Here is a 26,225-nt window from a genome sequence, read left to right as displayed (position 1 = left end):
GTTCTGGGACTACAATTCCCAGCATCCCTGACCACTGGTCCTGTTAGCTAGGGGTGGTGGGAGTTGTAGTCCCAAAACATCTGGAGGGCCGAGTTTGGGGGTGCCTGATTCACGGGTATACGATGCATCTCCATGCTGCAGCTGTTTACTCCTGAGAATGTTTCCATGGCATAGGTAAAAAGTGTTATGCACACTTGAAACATTGCGGTTTCCAACCGATGCACGTTGCAAGTCTGTAATGTGCATCCATTGAGACTGTAGCATGTGATGTGTCCCTCAGAGGAGGAGATCTTGACTGCCTACACTGTCTCAGCCTACGCTTGAACACCAATGTGACCCAGAGGTGGCTCTACCCTGAGGCAAAATGAGGCCATTGCTTCGGGCAGCATATTTTGAGTGCTATTAAGGAGAGTGGGAGTCAAGCAGATGTGACCTGCAGGTCATGGTTCATTGGGATGTTCTCCAAGCGCCACCAAACTGAAGAGCTGTGTGAGCACATGATGCTCCCGAGCATTTTCAGTTCATTTAAGTGTGGCTTGCGCTGGAGATTTTCCCACTGCCTCGGGGCGAACAGTTTAAATATGTTATTCAGATTTCCTGCCTCAATCACTGAAATATCTTGAGGGCAGCCCCACAAACAACTCCGATTGGCTCTGGGTTTTGTGTGCATGTCTATTTTAGACCTAGCCCTCTCCCGAGAGAGAGAGATCATGCAGATTGCTGCCTCCCCTGGTTTTTAATCCTCTTTTTTCCTTGCTTGCTCAAGCAGTGCAGAGAAAGCGCAAGCAAGAGAGGGTAGATTACGGATTGTGCTGGGTCCAAGTTTCCATTTTATCAGTTCATGTGACTTCAGCCTGGGGCTGGCCCATGGGTCTGAGAGTGGGGCTGCCTATAGCACAGAATTCACATTATAGAATCATAGAATTCTAGAGTTTGAAGGGACCCTGTGATCATCTAGTTCAGCCCCCTGCAATGCAGGAATCTCAACAGCGTCATGCACAGCAGAAGTACCACAAGCATTTCCCCAGGAACCTTCTCATGCTTCCCAGGGGCTTAGGAAGAGAAGGTGCCTTTGACCCTCTCAGCGCCTAACAAACAGACAAAACCTTCCTTGCTGGCAATCTTTCGCTTCCTTAGACATGTGGTGAGCAGTGCTGGCTCACGACAGCAGGGGGCAGAAGAACACATTTGTTCTCTGCACCACAGCACCTTCATCCCACACAATCCTCGTCCCATTGATCAGGGCTCTTGCTGGGCTTGCAGCATCTTCTCAATCACTTGACTCAACACCCTTTCAATTCAAAATGACATGGCTCTTAAGGTGTGACAGCCCTTAAGAACCATGAATGTGGAGATATACAGATGTCTGTATATACAGGTGTCTGTTCGGTCTATGTACTGCAAACATCAAATATAGTGTATAGACACAGTATATTGTGTATACTGTATATACACTATACAAAAGGAACGTTTGATGTGCAGTTAAAAAAAAATCTCTGAGACTGGATGATTACAGACATCTGACAGCAAGTGGTTTGACCCCCATGGTGTTAAGTTATTGCTTGGCTATTGGTTGTCTATATCCACCCTGTGCCAATGGAACATTTCAGGCATTCACTTCCACAGCTCACAGGCAGCAGGCAGAAGAGGAGGATGGGCAAAAGGACCATTAGAGCAATTGTGTAGAAGGTATTGCTGCTGCTGCTGCCTTTAAGCTCTTTAAAGGTTCATGTAGTGTGTAATCAATGTGTGGAACTCACTATCACAAGATGTGACAGCACAAGCTTAAATCAGAGGTTTCTGTCTTGCCAGACCTACTTGTGTGTGTTTTCTTCTAGAACTCCAATCGGGTGCAAAGACATGCAACTAGTATTCAATTAACGGAAATAGGAAATAGTTTTCAGCCTAGGAAATAGTTTTCAGCACCCAGTACTGAACTGAACACAAAAGCCCTTCCACACAAAAATCCAGTCCTGGTTAGCTTGTGTCATTTCTATAGCCTAATTTCGGTGAAAAGGTTGTCTTACAGTTGCTATTGTTAAACGGCGGGTGTCAGAAATCCTTGCTCATCTACGGCAAATCAACCAGAGATCTTCTACCAGTAGATCCCAGGCTACCATCTGCCCAATCCTGGCCTAGATAGCTTGTAAAAGGGATTACGCAAATTCATACAACATTGGTTGGTTAATTAAACATTAGTTATTATGACTAAATTACCATACCTTTGGGCTCATCTGTCAAGGCAGTACTTAGGTTTTTATGAAAGGCGGAAAGACTCTTCAGGCTGGGATATGGCAGCTGTAGCCGAAGAAGCCCTGTGTGTATAAATACAGACACAGAATTAATTCTTACTATTCTTATTATTTATTAAATCTCTATACCACCCTTCATCCGAAGATCACAGGGCTGGTGTAACAAAACAAAAACACATCCCATATTATTACATCAAGGTCAGTAACCTTTGGAGGTCTGTGGGCATATACAGATTTTTGAATGTGTGCTATGATCTGTTTTCTACCCCCTCCTGTGGATCAGCCTCCACGGAGGGAAAATGCGCAAACACACACTAGGATCCAGTAGAATTAATCTGAGCTTTGAAAAGCACATAGAGGTAAAAGGAGGAAGTAGGAAAGAGTGTCCAACGTCCTCCTCCAGCTTTCTGTACTTGTCAAGTGAGAAGAAGGTAACAAGTCTCACCATGACCAAGGGGGGCTGTGTGTGTGTGTGTGTGTGTGTGTGTGTGTGTGTGTGTGTGTGTTTATTGGGAGCCTCAAAGGCTTCATGGACACCAGGGGGAGACCTCAAGGGTGCCACGTTGGCAACTCCTGGATTGCATCATGTCTTAATTCCAAGCAAACTGCTTGCCTTGCCATCGGTGTGTGAATACTGCTGAGTTTGGCAGGAGAAAAGATGCTAGATGCTAGATATCTAGAATGACTTCTGGCCAACTGAGAGAACTGGCTGGGGCCTGGAAGAATATCTGAAGGTATGCAACCTTGCAGTGGAAGTGCTACCCAAGCATCCCAGGATAAATCTGGGTGGTTTCTATGGATGAGCCTGTGTTCCGGTTTCATGGGTTGTCTGAATCTGACCTATAGCAAGCACGGAGAGCTGCAAGGCTTATACAGCATCAGCAGCAGGTGAGAGCAGGTAAATCCCAGCCAAGCAGATTGCCCAAAGTTAAAAAACAAATGCAGGACACAACTCTTTCACCAAAGGGAGACCTGGATCCAAATCCCAGCTCAGTGCTTAATTTGGGTCAGCAATCCTTTTGTCTCTGCCTGGGGCAGCTCCATCCACTAGGAGATTAGGGGTATTGGAGTTCAGCAACATTTGATTCCCCATCAGTAAGGTACCTGAGGGCATGGGTAGCATTCCTTGTAGGAGTGTTGCCATCTTTTCCCTTGGGTGTGGGCCTTAAATCTTCCTCAATGAGAGAGACAGCAACCCGTTCATTTTCTCTGTCCACACTTTCACCTGTTTGTGCCAAACAGGACTCCAGGTGATGATGGTGGTGGGACAAATGATAGGACCGGGTACTAAATGAGCAGGAGCAGTTGTCGCTGCTTGGAGATCCACTGCATCCTGCTTTGCACATACTGCTGAACTGTGGTTTATTAAACCTCGGCTTAGTGTTATGTGCGAACTCTGCCCAGCAGCTTAACTATGGTTTGTTAACAACCCATGGTACAAACCCATGGTTCATTGCTGGCTTATGAAACTTGGTTTGGCATTACATGAAAACCCAGCACTCTTCCTTAGCCGTGGTTTGTTTCATTACACTGCCCCAGATGCTCACCAGACCACAAAGGCACGAGGCAAGAGCAGCTGGGAAATAAAACCAGTGGAGAAACGAGCCATGGTTTGCTTAACCGCTTGTGTGACAACTTGCAGTTTGTAAAACAAACTGTGGCTGTGTGTTGAATGCCAACCAAGTCTATACTTTTCAGGTGCTTTTGATCTCTTTGAGATAGATCCGTTAGCACTGCCTCTTTGCAATGAAAAAGGCATTACATTCATTATACAATACTGGCTCCCGTGTACAGCATGCCATTCCCTCATTAGGAATGGTGACCTTGCTTCTTCCCCAGAATTAAAAACAGGTGGAATTCAGGAAGGAAAGGAAAGAGGTCCAACTCATCTCATTACAGTGGTACCTCGGGTACTCCGCTAACCCAGAAATAGTACCTCAGGTTAAGAACTTTGCTTCAGGATGAGAACAGAAATCGTGCTCCAGCGGCACGGCAGCAGCAGGAGGCCCCATTAGCTAAAGTGGTGCTTCAGGTTAAGCACAGTTTCAGGTTAAGAACGGACCTCTGGAACAAATTAAGTACTTAACCCAAGCTACCACTGTACTTTAAAAGTTAGGCACAGCCCACCTAATAATTATCATCTTTGGGGTCTCAATATTTAACAGAAAACAATGCCAATATATTCAAAAATTAATTGTTCATCTTGTGGAATCACAATTTGAGGTGATGTATGTGTTGCCTCAGACCTCCAGAGGGTGGGGTAGGGAGTCTCCTTCTTGAGTTTGAACCTCACACCTGACTAAAGGCACAACTTCTTTCTAAGACAGGTTGCATTATTAGTAGTACTGATTTGTCTGCCTGAACCTAGGCCATCCCCCATCACCACAAAGCACTGCCTACAGCATGGATGGGGGCCCGGGACCCTACAAATGTTGTCCCATAGAGGATACCAATATTATAAATACGTAACAAAATACGAAAATACATAGTAACTGCAATTCAAGATTACACCCTGGACATAATCCTTTCAGGTTGCTAATTTCCTCCATATTATCACTGCCATTGATAGGAATTTGGCCATTATCAATAATGTGCACTGGATTTTATTTCCCAGCAAATATTTTATACACACACATAGAAAGAGAACGAGAGAGAGAGGGAACTACATGTATATTCCACCTTTCTCCAAAGATCTGAAGGTGGCAGACACACTACTCCTCTTCGCCATTGCATCCTCACAGCAACCCTGTGAGGTAGGATAGGCCCAAAGTAGGGATTCAAACCCTGGTATCCCACATCCTCATCCAGCACTCTGACTAACACACCACACTGGTTGAGCAATTATCTGCTGGTGAATTCCAGCATAAAACCTACAGGAGGACATGGTCCGCAGGTTCCACCTCCTGGCTTGTGGGCATACCTTCGTAGAGAAAGGAACAGCAGCACAAAACCCTGTTGGATGACGGCTCCCATCAACCCTGATCATTGGCAACGTTGGCTGGGCCTGATGACAGCTGCTGGACTTCAACAACATCTGGAGGGCCACAGGTTTTGACGGCAACCTGAGAGCACAGGCCAAAAATGCTTTTAAAACTTGAGAAGCTTGTTGCACTGGTTCCTGTGCTTAAATGCTGGGCCAGACATCTAATTTAACTCTACTTGTGTCTGGCTGCTGCCACACAATGAGATGTGTGACGCATGGATTCTAACTGATCTTCTGGGTTGTTGCCTCTAACCTAGCCTTCCTGCTTACTACTGCAGACCTCCACAACTCCGCCAACAGAGCACTTGGGGCCACAAAGAAATACAGCTCAACTCTCCCCTCCCTGAACATGCCAAACAGTCCAAACATGCAAACCTCCTCTTCACATGCTCTGGATAGCTGGTGGGCAGTGGGATGGAGGAAAAGGTAAAGGGACCCCTGACCATTAGGTCCAGTCGTGACCATCTCTGGGGTTGTGGCGCTCATCTCGCTTTATTGGCTGAGGGAGCCGGCGTACAGCTTCCGGGTCATGTGGCCAGCATGACTAAGCCGCTTCTGGCGAACCAGAGCAGCGCACGGAAACACCATTTACCTTCCCGCCCGAGTGGTACCTATTTATTTACTTGCACTTTGACGTGCTTTAGAACTGCTAGGTTGGCAGGAGCAGGGACCGAGCAACGGGAGCAACCCTGTCGCGGGGATTCGAACTGCCGACCTTCTGATTGGCAAGTCCTAGGCTCTATGGTTTAACCCACAGCGCCACCACCATCTCCTGTATTTTCTCTCTTGGGACTGTTAAACAAACAGCTCTCTTTCCCAGGGAAGGAAGGGTATTTCTGCATTGTTTTAGCATCATGCAATGCCGCCTATATTTTGTCTTCTCGAAGAGTATTTTACACACACAGAAACAGATAAAGCTTCTTATGCTGACCTAACTTCCATGCAGGAAATATTCAGCCACATCTGTATGCTTTTCAACAGTGTCCATGCAGATGCTCTAACTGGCAGGGTGTTTCCATAAATATTTATATGCGGAAAAAGAGGCCTGTGTGAGTTGCATTTTGGACCGTTTGCATCAGGACCAGGTGCAGGAGAGATGTGCAAACCAGGGCTTGCTTATGTCTTACTGACTAGACAACCAGAAGCAACAAGACAGGAACTTAGCTGCCATTGCAATGACGTCCGCAAGTGTGCCATTTTACTTTACACCATAGATGTCAGGGATGGGAAAACCTTTGGCCTTCCAGATGTCACCAGCCCCAGCCAACACGGCCAATATTCAGGGATTATGGGAATTGTAGTCTTCATAATGGGGTGCCTCTGAGTTTAGGAATTAGTTTTTAGCAACCAGTACTGAACTGAACACAGCAACCTCCAAAGGGCCACAGATGTTTCCCCTGCCAATACAAGTGAATTATTTGGGTTCCATCCAATGGGAGATGTAAGCATTGCACTTTGGGAATACCTTTGTGGTGAAGAGGTCACGCACATCTTTGTGGTGAAGAGGTCACTCACACATTCACACACACACACACTTGGTAACAAGGTCTGACCAAATGGTGACTCCACAAGGGTATATATCCCCATCTGTGTCCATCGGGGGGTATTTGAAAGATACATACCCCTTCACCATACTTGTCATGATGATGGGTGAAGAAAGAGAAGCAGGATGATGAGGTAGACATCCCACCTGCAGGTGTTTTGCTAGCACATCACAAAGAGCGGCTTTGCTAAATGACTTCCCTGACAGGTGTTCAATCACATATGCTTAGATCTGAGCACTGGACTGATGTTCAAAGCACTGCACATAATGAAAGGCCACTTTTGTTTTCAACTGATAGTATTTAAAGTTGTCCCAGGCAAACCTGTGGCTGAGAGGGTGGATGGACTTTGGTCCAAATTATACGTGACATGGAAAGCTGTGTATTTTAATTAAACACAGTCAAAGGGGAGGCAGTGTTACCTTGTTTGCTGCTGGTGGATTTTTTCTTAGAAAAAATGCTTCTCTCCCCCCTGCAGAGTGGGACAAAGGAAATGGCAGAGTAATTCAGGGAGTGGATAAGTTTTGAGTGGACAAATAGCCGGCCCTGGAGCTTTCTGATTAGCATTGTCAATAGGGATGGGGAAGGGGAAATAATCAGTTCAGTTTGAATTAAAAGCAAACCTATCCAATTTGCACTTCCTGAGACAGTATGTGAACAAAACACAATCTTCCTTTGAAATTCTCACTTTTCCAAATTTTGCAATAAAACTATCCAAGCAAGTAATGGCTACAAAAGTGCACATACTAGATAAAATGTGTGTTTAAATGCATACTTCAGGCATCCCCCACTTGCACATAATTGCATAAGAAAATGTGTGTACAGTGGTACCCCTGGTTACGTACTTAATTCGTTCCAGAGGTCCGTTCTTAACCTGAAACTGTTCTTAACCTGAAGCACCACTTTAGCTAATGGGGCCTCCTGCTGCCACCGCGCCGCCAGAGCACGATTTCTGTTCTCATCCTGAAGCAAAGTTCTTAACCCGAGGTACTATTTCTGGGTTAGTGGAGTCTGTAACCTGAAGCGTATGTAACCCGAGGTACCACTATATACAGAGACTTTTGCATTAAAATGCTTGCACTTAAAAATAGTAATAGTAAAAATATGTGAGGATATAAATTTAAGACTGGGAAAACAAGCAACAGAATTAAATGGAAATTGACAGATTTGCCCACCCTCAACTTTGCAACCACCAAGTCTGAGAGATGCTTTTTCCAATTATTACTAAACTAGTCATTGGTTAGTAAGAGGTAGGTAGGCATTTCTTCCTACACAGGCTGAAAGGTGCTATCATTAGCAGAGAGCCATACTTAAGTCCCTATTTTCATTGGAGAAATGTTGGGTGGTATGCTCTCACTAGGGATGCGGGTGGTGCTGTGGGTTAAACCACAGAGCCTAGGACTTGCCGATCAGAGGTCGGCAGTTCAAATCCCCGAGACAGGGTGAGCTCCCGTTGCTCGGTCCCAGCTCCTGCCAACCTAGCAGTTTGAAAGCACGTCAATGTGCAAGTAGATAAATAGGTACCGCTCCAGCAGGAAGGTAAACGGCATTTCCATGCACTGCTCTGGTTCGCCAGAAGCGGCTTAGTCATGCTGGCCACATGACCCAGAAGCTGTACGCCGCCTCCCTTGGCCAGTAAAGCGAGATGAGCACCGCAACCCCAGAGTCGGCCACGACTGGACCTAATGGTCAGGGGTCCCTTTACCCTTTACCTTTTTATGCTCTCACTGGCCATGCTCCCTACCCTTCTGGAATGCCTTTGCATGCCAGGAAAGGATCCTTCCATTGTGATGATATCTCTTGCTTGCCTGGTTGGAGGATGGAGAGATGGGCAAGTAGCAACTTCTGACTTGTGTATGGCTGCAATGTAGCCTCCTATACAAAGTGCCACATCCATTGCACCACCCAATTTTGCCACAGGAAAGTGGGTCCCAGCACATTGCCCATGAGGAAATGTGGTCCATAGTAGGGCAGAAAAGGGTTCTTTGCCCATTCATACATTTCTGCTATATCCAGGGCATTCAAGCTGCAATCCTATATATGCTTACCTGGGAGTAATGTCTATTGCACTGCAATTAGTAATGTCATTCTTGTTGCCAGCGGTGCAGCTTTCCAGTGACAAACTAATAAAATTTATGCAGCAACCAGAATGCTTTGCAGCAAAGATTCAGCTGCCCCTCCAATGACCAAGATCATCCAAAATTAAAGCTAGCCCATTTCAATCTTATTCTTGCTGTTTCAATAAATCAATCAATTGTACCACACATACACACCAATCATGGGGCAATGTATCTTAAACATACAGACAGCTCTGCCGCACATTATTATATTCTGCTTATTCAATGTGTCACATTTCTAACATTTAAAAGCAAGTGTTTACACAATATTGCTTAACCTTGCAAGTGTTGGGCATTAGCAATATACAATTCTATGTTGCACTTCACTTAAAAGATGAAAACTGAATGATATGCATTTCCCCCCAAATTTTACATAAAATATCCATTCTCATGTCTCTGGTCCAAATATGTCTGTGAGTCTCTCGTGATTTCTAGATCTGATATTATCTCACAGAAATGTGATAGCCTCTTTTTCCTCCCTGCTATCAATTTCCCCCAACATTTCTTCACATTGAGTTAAACTTCAACTCATTGTCAGCCATTAATCCCTATAAGAGCAAATGCCATACTTGAAAGTACAATCCGAGGGCGGCATCCACTACTGTGATTTCAAATTAACCTCCTCGTGGGTAATGAAGCTGTTATGTTCCAGCGAGTCTTTAAATTTAGAAAAATTATGATTTTTCCCACTGAGAAAACCACCCTACTGTGTCTTCTAAATTAAATGTGGAATCCCACATGGCTAATCCTAATGGGGTGATACCCATACTCAGCTTATTTCTGTTTTTCCCAGTCTTTCAATGACACCAACAGTATTAACTTTTGCCTTTAAAAAGCTTTGCACTTGCATTAACACCTCTAAAACAACCTTCCCAAACTGGCACCCTCCAGATTTCCATTGGACTACGATTCCAATCAGTCCCAGCCAGCATTTCTGACAGTCAGTGATGATGGGAGTTGGAGTCCAACAACATCTGGAGGGCACCAAGTTGGGGGAGGCTGATCTAAAGGAATTGCTTGTGAGTTGTGGCTCATGTTTGTTCTAACCGAAAAGGCATCCCATTTACTCTTGTGACATACATAGTCCAAGCAAATAAATCTGTGCAGTTTCATAGTATCACAGAATGTGGAGAAACGCAAGGTTGCCTTTTAGATTTCTTCCTGATCGAAGTTTTAAATCCTACATGTGATCCTATCCAATGGGGTTCAGGGTCTATTCCTCCCTAACAAAACGTGAATAAAAACTAAAATTCCAAAATTACAGTGATCCGAACAGAAGAGGCAATTCATTATTGTTATGTTCTTTTTATTTTAGATAGCACCATCAGTGGTCAACATTGTAATGCAGGAATCACAACTAAAAACACCCCTGACAGACCCATCCAACCTCTGCTTAAAAACTTTCAATTAAGCAGAGTCCACCACCAATACATTCAGCTCTCTTGTCAATATGTTTCAAAAAATCAAGATGGGAGCCAGTATTTGCACACAAAGATGTAATATAAAATCACACAAACAATAAAGGTAGCTGATATATGCATAGCATCTAAACAGACTCGTTTGAATGGCAGTTATGCCCACTGCCCATTCTGAAGGAGTGGAGACCAGAGGTCCACTTTGGAGAGCCAGGCTGGAGCCATTTTATAAGCTGAAAGCCATCTTAGAGAGCAAACTAAAAGCCAAAAGACATTTCTCTCTCCCCTGCTTGCCCCTGCTTGCAAAGACAATATTTTTGCAACACAGCGAGTTTGCAAGAGGATGCGGTCAGGGGATTTTGCTAGTAGTTGAGCTCTTTCTGAGAAACTGTCTGTTTGCCCAGGATGTCTAGCCCACCACAAAGTTCTAAAAGCAGACTTAAGCCTAGCAACTGTTAAAACCACAGAAAGAGGTGGGGGTCAAGGAGCATTTACTGGAAACAGCATTTAGGTCAGATAGATTTTAAGCCATCAGTGCCACCTAGTGGATAATGCAGCCTGGAACCAAAAGGCCACCATCAATTCTTTCATTGGTTGAGCTTCAATGAATATGCATAAAGGGGGATGTCTGGGAGGTGGAAAGGGGGGCTGAACTGTTGCTTTGCCTTAGAGCATAAAAGTTGTCTGCATCTGACTGACGGGGGGCATTCTCTCATTTTTTCCTGAATGCACCCCTTTTGCTTTTGTCTGACAAAACCAAATTGAATAAAATCTTTTCTTAAAGAAATATTGCTGCCTGGATTTTTCCATTCTGGTCTGTGTTCTGAAGTCTCTTACAATTCCATCTTAAAACTTTCAGCGGATGCAGACTCCAGTTTCAACATCAGTCAAAAAAATCCCCCTCCCACCAAATCCCATTGCTCTGCTTACATAGAGAGGAAGAGTTTGGCCAAAGCTGAAAGTTTGCAAACTACTTTGTGATACTATGGTTGGCTTAATAAAGTTATTGCCCTATTACAGATTTTGGAACATAAAAATATCAATACAGGGAGCCATTCTCTTTTTAAAAGATACTTAAAGGTAAAGGTAAAGGTACCCCTGCCCGTACGGGCCAGTCTTGACAGACTCTGGGGTTGTGCGCCCATCTCACTCAAGAGGCCTGGGGCCAGCGCTGTCCGGAGACACTTCCGGGTCACGTGGCCAGCGTGACATCGCTGCTCTGGCGAGCCAGAGCCGCACACGGAAACGCCGTTTACCTTCCCGCTAGAAAGCGGTCCCTATTTATCTACTTGCACCCGGAGGTGCTTTGGAACTGCTAGGTTGGCAGGCGCTGGGACCGAGCAGCGGGAGCGCACCCCGCCGCAGGGATTCGAACCGCCGACCTTTCGATCGGCAAGTCCTAGGCGCTGAGGCTTTAACCCACAGCGCCACCTGCGTCCCTACAAATCTGATATAATACCTCCTGGAAGGGGAATGGTTTATTTAAATTTTCCCTGCCTTCAAGTGAAACTTGAGGGATTTGCAACTTATCTAAAAAAAAGAAGTCATCTAAGCTACTGGATAACGTTCTGTTTTATACAACTGTCTTTTTAAAATTCTTGTTAAAATTACTAGCTTGCCAGAGAGTTTCTCAACTTGAGCTTTCCAGTTAGTCGACACTCCCAATTTGCCTGCTTTAGTTCATTTTTCAAAATGTTTTCGTCTAAGAAATGCCACCATATTATTTTTTTTTCAGTTTTAAGAGCATCCATTCAATCCGATTTCTTCCAAGCACAAAAGAGCTGTCAAGTACTGTCCAGATAATACAATTTCTTTCCTAAATGCCCTAACAATAAATCTATGTCCTGCCTCTCCCTGCTTTTGTGGCAGAAAGAACCACTCACTAGTAATGACAGATTTAAACGCATCCCATACAGCTGTTCTACTATCTATAGCTCCATCATCATAATCAAAACAAGCATTAATATCACCTGCAACTCTTTCTGCAGCAAAGCAATAATGAAGTAAAGATTAAGGATTCTTCTAGATGACCTGTTTATTGAGCATTCATCCTGAACCGCTTCCGTAAATTTAGACCTGGGTGCCATTTGCATTTAAAGCACAGTTATGGCACTTTTAATTTTCATGGCTTTCCACAAAGATTCCTGGGAACTGTAGTTTAAGGATTCTGGGAGTTAAAATCAGTCCCTCTTCGCAGAAAACTCTGGGAAGGGAATAGAGGTGGTCTCTTATCAAATCCCAGCCATGACTGTTCAAGTGGTATAATAGTTCTTTAAATAGATGGTTCCATTCTGAAGGAAATCAGCCCTGAGTGCTCACTGGAAGGACAGAGCCTGAAGCTGAGGCTCCAATACTTTGGCCACCTCATGAGAAGAGAAGACTCCCTGGAAAAGACCCTGATGTTGGGAAAGATGGAGGGCACAAGGAGAAGGGGACGACAGAGGACGAGATGGATGGACAGTGTTCTTGAGGCTACCAGCATGAGTTTGACCAAACTGCGGGAGGAAGTGGAAGACAGGAGTGCCTGGTGTGCTCTGGTCCATGGGGTCAAGAATAGTTGGAAACGACTAAACAACAGCAAATGGATGGTGCAAATGTGGCCCATGTCTGGTCTTTATTGAGCATTCCTTTTGATTTGTTTGCTGGTTGGTTATACAACAAAGAACATTCTTTCTTAATTGCTTGTGGGATGCTTAAGTCTTCCCATTAGTCATTCATTCCTCCACACTTCTCAGTGCATTTACCTCTTCGCTTTCCAAACCGCAGAGGGGTGTTTTTGCTTTTTGCTTTAAGTGGATTTGTTTCGCTAGGGTGTTAAGAGCCCTAAAGTGACAGCATGCACTTGAATCCCTCCAACAAAATACAGACCGTCTAGAGCAGGGGGAGGCAATCTAAGGCCCGGCTCGTGGACGGTCCGTGAATCAGCATGTTTTTACATGAGTAGAATGTGCCCTTTTATTTAAAATGCATCTCTGGGTTATTTGTGGGGCCTGTCTGGTGTTTTTACATGAGCAGAATGTGTGCTTTTATTTAAAATGCATCTCTGGGTTATTTGTGGGGCATAGGAATTCGTTCATTCCCACCCCCCAAAAAAAACAAAGCCCAGCCCCCCACAAGGTCTAAGGGACAGTGGACCAGCCGCCTGCTGAAAAAGTTTGCTGACCCCTGCTTTAGAGTGACCTGGGGGTTTATTTTGGTTGCTGACCCCTGATCTAGAGGCACATCCAGATCTGAATTATAGAGTTGGGAGGGACCCCAAGGGTCATCTAGCCCAACCCCCTGCAATGCAGGAATCCCAATTAAAGCATCCATGCCAGGTTGGCCATCCAGGGACCTGTGACCCTCCAGACTTTGTTTCAATTCCAGTTAGCCCTAACCAGCATGGTCAGTAGCTAGAGATGATGGGAACTGAGGTCTAGGAAGATCTGGAGGGCACTCTGGTCTAACTAAACCTGACACAAAATTGTTCAGTGTTCCACTTTCACTGCAAAGCAGCAAGGGGAAGGGGCGATTCAGAGCAGGGCAGCAGCAGAGGTGTTTTTAACCCTCCCTTCACCCAACACAGCTTTTCTCCCTGCACTTGCTGCTCCCTGCTGTTCACTCTGCCCCAGCCCCCTGCCCACAGTGCTCCAGATAATTGCTTGATCTGGATTCTAGGGTGATCTTCACTCAACAAGTTAGATCTCTCTCTCCACCTTCCTGTTAAATTATCGATCTGGAATTTATTAGTCTCAGCCAGGATAGCTCTAGCTAGGGACTGGAACACTCGAAATTGCCTTTTACAGCTATTAGTGCATGGCTGATTCAAGCTTTGTAAGTTGCCGGGTGCGATAAATTCACTGACATCGTATGTAAGGGAAATGGATTGATCTTTTTGTTTCAAGGCAAGTGCGTACCTTTTGTTCTTTATTGGAACACACCCTGTAGCTTTACAGCATTCAACCATCATCTTTTGGGTAAACCTATTTTTAGAATAGTAATAAATAGATAGCTATTTGCAAGGTGACCGTGTGACTCAAACCGAAGATGAGAAAAGCAGCCTGGGGCAGAAAATAGAAGTGGGGAGGCAGGCAGGGCAGAAGGGTCAGGGCAATTCTGTGATTGCAACCCCACAGGTGGAATAAAGCAGCTTCGGGTGGAAGAGGGAAAGCAGTCGGTGGGAGAAGGGTCAAGCACAGCTTTTCCCACTCATTCCAGGCTGCCTCCTTCTTGTGCTGCTTTGCAGAGAAGCAGCCGGACCAGAAGCTTGTAGCTGTCTTTCCCTGTAAGAGCAAGAGGGTGCCTCTAAATTCTGTTCTGTTGAACCGATGCACAGGAATTAAGGAAGCCCCCAAAGGTAAAAACATCCAAGCTTCTTTTGGCAAATGGAAGATACACAGCTGTGCTCAGCTGTTAGCGCCCAAGCAGGCAGCCAAGCAGAGGATTGGAAACTGAAGACAGTATTTCCTCTCAGATGCACCCCTGGAGAACAAGGGGCCCTAGTATATGTCAACAGATGTGGAGATTCTGTGAAGCAACTATCCATCTTAATTCACCCATTTGCAGACGAACCAGAAGAACAAGGAGAAGATAAAGTGGGTAATATTTTGGCACACAAATATTTTTGTTTTGGTTGAACGTAGGTAACAGTTTATCTCTGCAATCAGACATTGCCCGAATCAAGAGATGGCAGCAGCAGTGCCGGAAACTGAGCTCTCTCTTGCCGCAGATGCGTCCAGTTCAGAATCCTCGTATTAATGAACGGATCCTTTCAATCCTAGTTCTCATGGACTGCTGTGTGACCTTCTCCTGGATGCAGAGAGAGCAGCTTTGGTTGGGTTTAGGAAGCAATGAAAAATCAGCCCAACTAATTAACAAAGAGGGCATTGCAACACATGCAGATTCCATGTCTGCATATTTATGATTTAACCAGCCAAGGCAATGGAAAGCCATGACCGTCTATTTGAATTTTAGCAAATGGCAGCCATAGAGGGTGATTTGGATCAGAACTGTGGCCCCAAGTGTGTGAGCAATTTGCCCCCTTTCCCCACAGCTCCATGTTACTGATCGGATTCACTCATGACAGAATAAATAATTACAGAATAAAATAGAGGCTGCAGGAGTGGGAAGAGATTTTCACTTTTTAAAAAATGAGTATTTCCTCCCCTGGCTGTGGTCCCAAAAGACCCCCCTGCCTTTAATGGTTATTTGCTCAAAGGTAAAAAGATGGGAGAGCCTGCAAGGATCAATGGGGCTTGTGGCCAAGTGTGTGTGCAAGACTGCGGTCTTTGGTTGAGATCCTATGTTTTGCTTACTTGCCTGGGGGTAACTCCTAATGTACCATGAGCCTGGTGAGGGAGGCCTGTGTGCATTGTTCTTCCCACAACCAAATCAACCGTCTCTTTCCTGAGTATGTGCATATCTGCACACATTACTGTAAAGTACGTTTCCGAGCACAATTCAAAGTGTTGGTGCTCACCTTTAAAGCCCTAAACGGCCTCGGTCCAGTATATCTGAAGGAGCGTCTCCTCCCCCATCGTTCTGCCCGGACACTGAGGTCCAGCTCTGAGGGCCTTTTGGCGGTTCCCTCACTGTGAGAGGCCAAGTTACAGGGAACCAGGCAGAGGGCCTTCTCGGTAGTGGCGCCCGCCCTGTGGAACACCCTCCCATCAGATGTCAAAGCGATAAACATCTACCTGACATTCAGAAGACATCTGAAGGCAGCCCTGTTCAGGGAAGTTTTTAATATGTGACACTTTAGTGTATCTTTCATCTTTGTTGGAAGCCGCCCAGAGTGGCTGGGGAAACCCAGCCAGATGGGTGGGGTACAAATAATAAATTATTATTATTATTATTATTACTTGCCTGGAGAATTGGTTTGTTAAATTTGGAGAACTGCAAATTTCAAAGGATGCTGTGATTTGCTTCATGTATTATTATTATTATTATTATTATTATTATTATTATTATTTGGAAAGGGTAGGTAGGTTTGCCTTTAAATGCCAAATTCCTTCTCCATCCCTAGCCAGGCAATTCTCGCCACCAAGTAAAAATTGTGGAAACAAATCAAGATGAATGCTGAATAAACAGGTCAGAGAAGACTTATGGGAGGTTCAAATACTTCGGTAGTTGCAAAGCAGCAACTCTCTCTCTCTGTCTCTCTGACCGGCCTTATGCTTATCTTTCTCCAGGCCCAGGTCCCTTGTTAGAAAAGGATGGGTCCATGTTGGAATCTGTCACGCTCAGCCCTTGAAATCTCTGCCAATTTGGCAAGTGTGGCAAAACGACGCCAAGGCTCATGTTTGCTTACACAGGGTATCTATTCTGCAGCATCCAGAACAGCTCAAGACAAATATGTACACTTGGAAAATAAACACATGTGACCTCCCAGGCTTCAGCTGCTCTGAAACCTAAAGAGGACACGTCGCATCACCCCTGAGAGTGAGGCAGCTACAGAGCAAAGGGAATCCGGGTTCAAAAAATCCCACCCTGACGGGCATCAGACACAATATTAACCACATTGTAAGGCTCCAAAGTTTATGAAAAGGAGCCAACTCCTTAAGACTGCCGGCCAAAACACTTTCAGCTAGTGAGTAAAATCCACAAGGCTCCCTTCAGAGTAAACATACTGAGGATTGTGCTGCAGATCAGAGGTTTACATACCAAATGCACGCCCACATGGACGATTAGGAAGATGGAGACTTTAGACCAGGGCTCTGGAACCAGCAGATGTTGTGGAGGAAGAAGCAGAGACGTCAGCGTGCATAGCCTAGCAATACTAACTACACTGTAAGCATTTCCCCCCATCATGCAAAATGATGTCACAACGAGACTTTGCTCATAATGAGTATGCATGGAGATGAGGGTTGCCACCCAACAGGAAGGGGGGGGGCTGGCTTGGCTTCTTCCTGTGAAGCTCTGGGACTTGCTAATTGCTGCATATCAAGCCGCTGTTAAAGGGACAGCTACGAGAGGTTGCTATCAAATATGGCAACCTAGCAGAGATCCCTTACCCTCCAACATTTCTCCAATGAAAATAGGGACATCCTATTCCATAATATTAATAACATTTTTTAAATTTATGCCCTGCCCATCTGACTGGGTTGCCCCAGCCACTCAGGGTGGCTTTCAACATATACACACACACACACACATATATATAGTGGTACCTCAGGTTACATACGCTTCAGGTTACAGACTCCACTAACCCAGAAATATTACCTCCGGTTAAGAACTTTGCTTCAGGATGAGAATAGAAATCGTTTTCCTGCGGTGCGGCAGCCGCAGGAGGCCCCATTAGCTAAAGTGGTGTTTCAGGTTAAGAACAGTTTCAGGTTAAGAATAGACCTCCAGAATGAATTAAGTTCTTAACCTGAGGTACCACTGTATATATAAGCATAATTAAACATTTAAAAACTTAAGATGTCTTCTACAGGTTGTATAATTACTTTTCTCCTTGGCTCAGGAGTCACTGGAGGTCCATACTCCGCCAAGCTAAGAAGTTGGCTCCTTACCTCTCTCGCCCTGACCTAGCCACTGTGATCCACGCGACGGTCACCTCCAGGCTTGATTATTGTAACTCACTCCACATGGGGCTGCCCTAGAGACTGACCCAGAAACTCCAGCGGGTGCAGAATGCCGCGGCGAGACTCCTTTCGGGGTCCTCGCCATGGGATCACATTCACCCGGTGCTATACCAGCTGCACTGGTTCCCGGTGGAGTACAGGATCAGGTTTAAGGTGCTGGTTTTAACCTAGCCCTATACGACCTAGGACCCTTGTACCTACTGGACTGCCTCTCCTGGTATGTCCCACGGAGGACCTTACGGTCTTCAAATAAAAACATCTTGGAGATCCCGGGCCACAGGGAGGTTAGGCTGGCCTCAGCCAGAGCCAGGGCTTTTTTGGCCGTGGCCCCGATCTGGTGGAAAGCTCTGTCACAAGAGACTAGGGCCCTGCGGGACTTGACATCTTTCTGCAGGGCCTGCAAGACAGAGCCTGACCCCCTCCTTTGGTAATCCTCATAGCACTCTAGCCCAATGGTTGCCATTAATTCGATTCTGAATTGATTTTAGAATGTATTTCAATTAACTGATTGTGATTTTATGTAAATTGTGCTATTTTTACTGTTTGTTTGTTTTATTTTTACTGGGTTTGGCTGGGGAGGGTGGGATATAAAAAAAGTATTATTATTATTATTATTATTATTATTATTATTATTATTATACCCTCCAACATTTATCCAATGAAAATAGAGGCATCCTAAGGAAAGCGGGACATTCCAGGATCGAATCAGAAACCAGGATGGCTGTCCCTGGAAAATAGGGACACTTGGAGGGTCTGAGATCCTCTTTCACGCAATTCCTTGCTACACCAAAATGCACTGCAGTGGCCCGTTTTTCAAAGACGTTTTGTGATGCCTGGAAAGAACCCAAATCCTGCGCCTTGGGACTTAGGAATACAGCTGCAAATATGGCTTTTTAAGTGCATTATACAAATGGGAGACTAAATGGTGAGCTTATGGCTAATTCAATACAGTATATTTTTCAAAACAGATTTTTAAAAAAAGCCTTTTCACAGCATTTTTTATTTGTGTCTCGATTCCACCCTAGAATTCCTATAGAGTTGCCACTTTTACTGCCCTGGCTCCTGATGTTTCTCAACAGCACCCTGCCAAATAAAAGTTAACCTGACGAAGGTTTCCCCCATCTGCTTCATTCCTCTTGTCAGAAACTGTTTCACCTGCTAATGCCCCAATTGTGTGGTTGCTCTTAAAGGCACAGGAACAGGGCCCTGGAGTGGTGTGTGCAGACATGGCAACCATAAATTTCTCCTTTTAACCCCAGAAAATTATGAGTGGATGGGGTGAGCGCCCCTTCCTCGGTCCCTGCTCCTGCCAACCTAGCAGTTCGAAAGCACGTCAAAGTGCAAGTAGATAAATAGGTACCGCTCTGGTGGGAAGGTAAATGGCATTTCTGTGCGCTGCTCTGGTTCGCCAGAAGCGGCTTAGTCATGCTGGCCACATGACCCGGAAGCTGTACGCCGGCTCCCTTGACCAATAAAGCAAGATGAGCGCCGCAACCCCAGAGTTGGCCACGACTGGACCTAATGGTCAGGGGTCCCTTTACCTTTACCTTACCAGCTACTCAGTGATAAATGGAAAAGTACTTTCCCCATGTCCATCATTGCTCTATTGTTGCAGCACGTGTTCCAGGGATGAAGCCGTCGATAAGAAGCCCTGGAGAGGAGTGAGGCCTGGTTTATATGAAGCCATCAAATAATATTTTTGAGAAAGAAACGCTAAGAGCCAATTCCACCACTCCCAGTTTTTTATCCTCCTCTCGTGCTAAGCTCGTGGCTGTGGCGGTGTGCTGTGGCATGCTGTTACACCAAGAAAAGTCTCTTTTCTTCCCTCACTTGACAGCCACAGCTTTGGCATGCTAAAAAAAGAGGAAGAAGAATCGTGGAAACGTCCCAAGATGTGCTAGATAAATAGCTCTCCTAGCCAACAGGCCTCCACCCATCCCAGGCCAAACCACAAACAACCAGCTGGGACCAGCTCTTGTTTTTTACCAGATGGGGAAGGGGGTGAACGCAGGAGTGTTTTTGTAGGATTTCTGCCTGAAAAGGTACTGGATAGGTCGAAAGGATTTCTGAAGCGTCAATCTAGACTACAGGGGCTTACAGAGCTGACAAGCCTCATCACAAGTACAACGTAAACAGCTGGCATAATGAAGGGAAAGGCTACACCTGTTGAATTGGTGCCTGTCACACAGCAGTTAAAGGCACAGAGCCTCTTGACATTGGCCAACGTAACAGGGCTATTCTAGTGTCCCATTTTGCTCAGGCTCCTATCCTGTTAGTAGCTTGGGGTCATGGCAGTCTGAAATCCAACAGGTGAAGCCTTACCCCCCCCCTCTCTCTCTCTCTCTCTCTCTCTCACACACACACACACACACACACACACACACCTACTACTGTGTGCTCCCTGGGCTGGAGATTACTTCCTATTCACATAAGAATGACACACACAAAACCCCTTATTGTGGTTGTCAGTTCATGAGGATTTGATTAGAGAAGTTTTTAACATTTAATGCTGTATTGTTTTTAACACTTGATTGGAAGCCGCCCAGAGTGGCTGGGGAAACTCAGCCAGATGGGTGGGGTATAAATATATGATGATGATGATGATGATGATGATGATGCAGAATTGCACTTGCACTAGTAAAGCCCCAAATAAGTCAATGGATAAACTGCAAAGAACAAGAAGTAACATTTTCAGCTGCCATCTGTGTGTGTGCAAAGGGGGTAAAAATAGGTATATAAAAGGAGAATTCCTGGATGCCAAGACCCATGTTTGGACTATGTACTCTGGTGAGAGAACCCCAGCAGAGATTTAAAATCACAAAACATGCAACAAAGTGAAATATAGGCCGTTAGACCTTTAAAATATGCCCCTGTGAGATCCAAAACTTCCCTCTTTCCCTAGAAGAGGGAAAAAACCCATGTTTGGTAAATTAAAAATGGTTTACTTACAAACTCTTCAAAGGTCAGTTTCCTGTCGTCCAGAAATTTGCACAGGCAGTAAAACTCGGCTTAGTGGTGAAAGTTCCTAAATCACTAGTAGGTGAAGAGCAGCTTCTGAGAGCCTGCTCACACTTGAGCTTCTCAGGTAAACTGAACAACAGGCCTGATTACCCATTTCCTCCCAAGGTAAGGGGAAGTGACCTCACTAAGCCTGGCAGGACAGCTTACTCTATGGTATTAACCCCTTCATGCATCGATTAGATTGAACCATGTTGGTTATATGAGGCTGGCTATCCCACAATCTGGAAATGCTCCAGCTGTGCTCTTTCCATTCTCTGTCTCTCTTTCTCCCCCTTCCCACCTCACCTCTGAAATAAGACTTCTATTTTTGGACATAGGGAATTCATTCTACTGTGTTCAAGTTTGTCTTCTACTTTGCCTTCCCCCCGCAACTATGGATCTTTTACAACTGCATGGTTTTATTCTTGTTAAAGTGTTTAACTTTTCTCCTGGTGGCCTCTCTCGTTTGGGTTGAGCTCTAAGCCTTTGTCTGAGTAATTTATCGCTGGAGATTAAAAAAATATAGTCTTGTGCAACAGGCTTGAAGTCAAGAATTCATCAACATTGAGAGTGACCCCACTTCCCCTTACTTGATGCAATGGGTTGCATCGTTCTTGCTAGTCTGTATTCATCTTACCAGTGTTTACACTTGAACCTTACGATATAAGTGATCATCTGTCACTGTCAAATGGAATTTAGAGCTGATCAACTTTGTGGTTGGGAATATTAGTTCACTGAAGTGTGTGCTTTCAAAAGAAACACCATGCCTGTAGTCAGATTCGATGCATTAATTAATCAATCAGTCTGAGAATAGTTCATGGTTCATTGAATTGTAGGTGCTAAGGTCATGTGCTCCATGGGATTCATTTGTTGATCTGCTATTTTGGGGGTGGAGGAAATCCTAGATGAGCTGTACGTTGCTTATGGGCTCTACAAAGCCTAAGGTTGCAGTCCAGTCTACTCAGAAGTAAATCCCACAGTGTTCAATGCTGCTCACTTCCAAGTTAAGTGTGCACAGGACTACGGCCTTTTGCTGCTTTTCTTTGCAATTCCCTTTAACCACAGTATCTCTTACAGCGCAGATAGGTGAAGCAATAGCACCACCTGCTGGCAATGAACGAAATGACGAAGCAATGATTTCACCACACTTTGCTGCTATTCAACTTAATCTAAAGCTCCTTGAACAAAGCTGAGGAAATTGCTATTGTGAGAGCTGTTTGTGGTTCTGAAAGAGACGAAATTGGCTGTTAAAAATGACCTTAATCATTGCTGCACTTAAATTATAGCACAGGATGGAGAGGAGGGAAGAATGGGAGGAGGGGCTCTACTCAATAAAGGTGTGTTTTTGTTGTTGTTTAGTCGTTTAGTCGTATCCGACTCTTTGTGACTCTTTGGGACCAGAGCACGCCAGGCACTCCTGTCTTCCACTGCCTCCCGCAGTTTGGTCAAACTCATGTTAGTCGCTTCAAGAACACTGTCCAACCATCTCGTCCTCTGTCGTCCCCTTCTCCTTATGCCCTCCATCTTTCCCGACATCAGGGTCTTTTCCAGGGAGTCTTCTCTTCTCATGAGGTGGCCAAAGTATTGGAGCCTCAGCTTCAGGATCTGTCCTTCCAGTGAGCACTCAGGGCTGATTTCCTTAAGAATGGAGAGGTTTGGTCTTCTTGCAGTCCATGGGACTCTCAAGAGTCTCCTCCAGCATCATAATTCAAAAGCATCAATTCTTCAGCAATCAGCATTCTTTATGGTCCAGCTCTCACTTCCATACATCACTACTGGGAAAGCCATAGCTTTAACTATGCGGGCCTTTGTTGGCAAGGTGATGGCTCTGCTTTTAGAAGGTTGTTATTAATAGACAAGCATCTCCACTAGCTGTAAACCAGTCTCAGCCTCCCACTTATTTAATTTCTGCTCAGAATCTTTGCTAACATAATTGATCATTCCATAGAGAGAGAACTTGTGGTTTGTCACTCATGGGAAACAAAACCATTCTAAGTATAGGGTTTCCATGTGGCCATGATGGATTCAAGAAGTTAACACTAGCACCTTCTCACTCCTACTGCAACTGGCTGGAACTAACAAAGCTTGGAGGAGGAACAGGAAAGCAGTAAAAGCCTGAAAGGAAGTAATCCAGTTTACCAACAAGTAGCTACTAAGAGAGATCGGTTGAGAAGGAAGGTTGCCTTTCTGTCACGTGTCGCCTCTAGTGTTCAGCTAACTAACTGCAAGTATTTTAGCTTCACTCCCAATACCCATCACTTTCCAAATCTCAAAAAGTCAGGGTTTTCTAAATGTAGATTTATTGCACCTATAGTTTCAGGATGTACTTGAATCACTCTTGCAAAATACTGCTAGCCTGGTGGCAGTCTGGGAAAGGCACCTTGTTTTGCCTCACTCCCTCTCTACCCCCGTCCAGTTGGGGTTAATCTTTAATTTATTTTATTTCTTCATTTTTTTTACATTTGTTTAAATCTCTGCTCTAAACATTTGTAGGCGAGCCTGCGTAAAGGCGCACATGCAAGCATATTTCACGCACTGTGAGTACACACAGGTCTGGGCGTCAGACATTTACAAGCCTACGGGGAAAGAGGAAGTTGCTTCAGGGAGTTTAGACACTTGGGAGTTTTTCTCCTCTCAGCAGATGCAGTGAGGAACCTTTATAAATAGCCGTCCAGAACGTAGAGGCACCCCATGGACACCAGGCATAATCTCTGGATCCAAACGCTCATCTTTCCCCGGTAAGTTGCTTAACATTCTTAAAGTTTCCATACAAGAGAATCTATAAAGTTTTTAAGTTGAAATATTTGGGTGGCTTTGCTGTTATTTTTCTGTAGGGGTCTCAGAGATGCATAGAGTTGATATTAACTTTCAAGTCTGGTTTAGCGCCATGGCTGCTTAGAACAGGGGTAGGTAATGTTGTGACAGGTAATGTGGTGATGTCCTTCATGTATTTTTAACTACATCATCCCTGATCTCAGACCGACATGGCCAGGAGGACTGGTGGGAACTGTAGTTCAAAGCACCCAGAGGTCGTGACATTGGCTGCCCCTGGCTTATAAAATTGTCTGCAATGGAGCCTTTTCTGGCACAGAGTTTAAATAAGAAAGACTTTATGGACTGTATTACTGAGTGTGAGGCTGGTGTTAAAAGCCACAGTGGTGCAATAAGGATGGGGCGAAGGGAGGAGGCTCATAACTGATCTCTTAGCCCTGAGAATGCTGTTTGAACATGCCCAGACGGCATGCTTTCCTTATTACGTTGTTCATTTATGGGTAGAACACTGCCATGGAGATATCTGGTACTGTATAATCTCCAGAGTAATTTAAATTCAGTTCCAAGATGGCTTCTTTATTGCACATTTATTAAGCCTCCGTCTTGATTTGTTTGTGCAAAGTTTGTGGGGAGGTCACTTGAATTAGCACAAGGGTGAACAATGTAGTGCCGATAGATCAGGCATAGGCAAACTCAGCCCACCAGATGTTTTGAAACTACAATTCCCATCATCCCTGACCAATGGTCCTGTTAGCTAGGGATGATGGGAATTGTAGTCTCAAAACATCTGAAGGGCCGAGGTTGAGGAAGCCTGTTCTAGAGGCTCTAAGGTTGTCAGAATCTGAACTGTGACCTGCAGCTGTGCCTTTAAAAGGGGCTTGATTTTCAGTCCTTAATATGTAGCAATAACTATCTCCATGCCCCTCCACACAGGAAGTAGGCTTCTCCTGTTGATTTCTGCACACTGAGCCAATATATTAAGCCAGGCATAGGCAAACCCGGCCCTCCAGATGTTTTGAGACTACAATTCCCATCATCCCTGACCACTGGTCCTGTTAGCTAGGGATGATGGGAGTTGTAGTCCCAAAACATCTGGAGGGCGAGTTTGCCTATGCCTGTATTATGGCAAGGGTTGGGGGAACATTTTCTTTTTTAACCTCGAGGGTCACGTGGTCTCTGGGCAACCTTCCGGGTACTGCATACCAGCAATAGGGGAAAGACATGGAGTAGTGAATTTAAACTTCACCTCTGTGCACTAGGCTAGCTTCTACACATGCTCACACATTCCTCCGCATTCCCTCCAACATTTATCTGATGAAAATAGGGGTGTCCTATTCAATAATAATAATATGATTTATACCCTGCCCATCTGACTGGGTTGCCCCAGCCACTCTGGGCAGTTTCCAACATATAAAATAATTAAAAAAATAAATAAAATGACTTCCCTATATAGGGCTGGGACTCGGGTGGCGCTGTGGGTTAAACCACAGAGCCTAGGACTTGCCGATCAGAAGGTCAGCAGTTCGAATCCCCACGACGGGGTGAGCTCCCGTTGCTTGGTCCCAGCTCCTGCCAACCTAGCAGTTCGAAAGCATGTCAAAGTGCAAGGAGATCAATAGGTACCGCTCAGGCGGGAAGGTAAATGCCGTTTCTGTGCGCTGCTCTGGTTCTCCAGAAGCGGCTTAGTCATGCTGGCTACATGACCTGGAAGCTGTACGCTGACTCCCTCGGCCAATAAAGCGAGATGAGCGCCGCAACCCCAGAGTCGGCCACGACTGGACCTTTATATAGGGCTGCCTTCAGATGTCTTCTAAAGGTTGTCTAGTTACTTATATCCTTGGCTTACGGGTCACATCAACTTCATACCCTGCAACCTTTCTCCGATGAAAATAGGGACGTCCTAGGGAAAAGTGGGACATTTCAGGATCAAATCAGAAACCAGGGCAGCTTCAGTAAATCCAGGGCTGTCCCTGGAAAACAGAAACACTTGGAGGGTCTGAGATCCTCCCTCTTTTTTCCTTATTAAACTTATTAGCCACTTGTCACTTCGCATGCACCCAGGTAACGTAACATTGAAGAAAGTAGAAATAATAAATGAAATATAAATGAGAATATGAGAGAAGAGAAAAGATACAATCATGACCATTCCGTACAGCATTTTTTAAAAAACAGTCCCCGCCAGCTGGTAGCAAAGTAATAAAAAAGTAAACTACGCTCTTAACCCACTAGCCAGTAGAGAAAAATAAAAGCTCAGACACCGACACCTCCCTTCCTAGCAACGGAATCCCCAGCACAGAAATCATTTATTTAACACTAGCGGGGAGAGCCAGGAGCCAGATAAGGAGGCCTGGAAGATCACTTGAGGTTTCACACGCTTGTGTTCGGCAGAAGATGAGGCCTGGGCTTGGGGTCGTCGTCCCCCCCGCTGCCCGGTCAGTTGGCAACCCAAAGAAGTTAAAGAGCTAAGGAGAACGTGTGGCTACTTTTCATCATGAAGAGGGGGGCATGTGTGTGTCCATGTTCTACAATACAGTGGTACCTCGGGTTAAGTACTTAATTCGTTCCAGAGGTCCGTACTTA

At 45.1% G+C, this 26,225-nt stretch overlaps 1 protein-coding gene across 2 annotated transcripts in view; it reads left to right on the top strand.

Annotated features, from left to right (window-relative positions):
- Positions 1 to 23,398: 23,398 nt before the first annotated feature.
- GPR84 (G protein-coupled receptor 84) overlaps positions 23,399 to 26,225 on the top strand; it is a 129,728-nt gene continuing 126,901 nt past the window's right edge. For both annotated transcript variants that reach the window (XR_014561704.1, XM_083729014.1), the window contains exon 1: positions 23,399 to 23,611. The gene's annotated coding sequence lies outside the window, so the exon portion shown is untranslated. The remainder of the gene's footprint in view (positions 23,612 to 26,225) is intronic.

Source organism: Podarcis gaigeae (genome assembly GCF_964106915.1).
Source record: "Podarcis gaigeae genome assembly, chromosome: 2".
Taxonomy (NCBI): domain Eukaryota; kingdom Metazoa; phylum Chordata; class Lepidosauria; order Squamata; family Lacertidae; genus Podarcis; species Podarcis gaigeae.
This window is presented reverse-complemented; position numbering and strand designations above follow the sequence as displayed.